Genomic DNA, 1,185 nt, shown 5'->3' with positions numbered 1-1,185 from the left:
GGCAGGGTGAGGGGCAGGTGTGTGGGGGGGTGAGGGGCAGGTGTGGGGGTTGGTGAGGGGCAGGTGTGAGGGGTGGGTGACGATCCTGCACAAAGGCCCCACCTTGGCTCTCCCCGCCTGTGTCCCAGGGGCAGTGAAGCGCAGTGTGTGGGCCCGGGCAGCTCCCCAGGCAGTGGCTGAGGGCCAGTGCCTCTGTTTCCCCCGGCTGCTCGAAGGATGGCTGGCATCCCCTGGTGCAGCATGGGAGCTGCGCTGGCCTGGGAAGATCTTGAGAGTCCTGCTGTGACTCCTCTCCCTGCCAGGACCTCTGAGAACGAGGAGGGGCAGGAGGGGAAGTGGTCGGCTGCTCAGCCATGGGGCGAAGCAGCCCAGTGTTCAGCTTGCTGGTCCCGGCCTGCCCTGGGGTCGCCTCAGAGGCGTCGTACCGGGGCTGTGTCGCTGGGATAGGGTGGAAGGGGCGTCCTGAGGCTCCTGAAGGGCCCCTGGGTCCAGCCTCCATCTGTCCCGGTGGATGTGCTTCTTCTCTAGGTCAGAGGCCCCCAGGACTCCTCGGGGCCTAGGCTGGGGAAGTGCTTCTTTCCCCACCTCCAAGGCAGCAGTTGCGGTGCCCAGGCGGAGGCGTGGAGGGTCTGCAGTGTCGCCCCCTGCCCCCCACCCCGGCTCCTGCTGGCTGGGAAATAAATGCGGAAGTCAGAAAAAGAAGCATGGAAGCCTTTATTTCTGGTAAGGCTGGGTGGGGGGCTGGCCTCCTCTCCTCCGCCCGGCTGCTGGGGGTTTGGGGGCCTGCTGGTGACCGGGCCGGCACTGAATGGACAGGGTCTTGTGCCCAGGCCCATCCCACAGAGAAGTCTCCTTGGCCATGGTTTGGAGACACAGCCAAAGGACAGTCAGGCTTTCTCTCCGTGGCGGTGTGGGCCGGGCAGGGAAGGCTTCCTGGAGGAGGTGTCATTGTCCCCTAAGAAGCTCCGTGGGGCCTGGTCACTGCCTCTGTGTTGGAGCTGGGTGGGGCTGGGCCCTCCAAACTCTGCTGCAGCAGTGGGAGGACATTGGGGTGAGGGGTGCGGTGGGCCGAGGGTGCAGAGGGGCAGGGACACTGGGGCGGGGGTCAGTGGGAGGACCGCAGGGCAGGGGGGTTGTTGGGGCAGAAGTTGGCGGTGGAGCAAGGGGGATGGACGGTGGGGCCGG

Source organism: Cebus imitator, unplaced genomic scaffold (assembly GCF_001604975.1).
Source record: "Cebus imitator isolate Cc_AM_T3 unplaced genomic scaffold, Cebus_imitator-1.0 Scaffold36, whole genome shotgun sequence".
In the NCBI taxonomy this organism is placed as follows: domain Eukaryota; kingdom Metazoa; phylum Chordata; class Mammalia; order Primates; family Cebidae; genus Cebus; species Cebus imitator.
Note: the sequence above shows the minus strand (reverse complement) of the source record.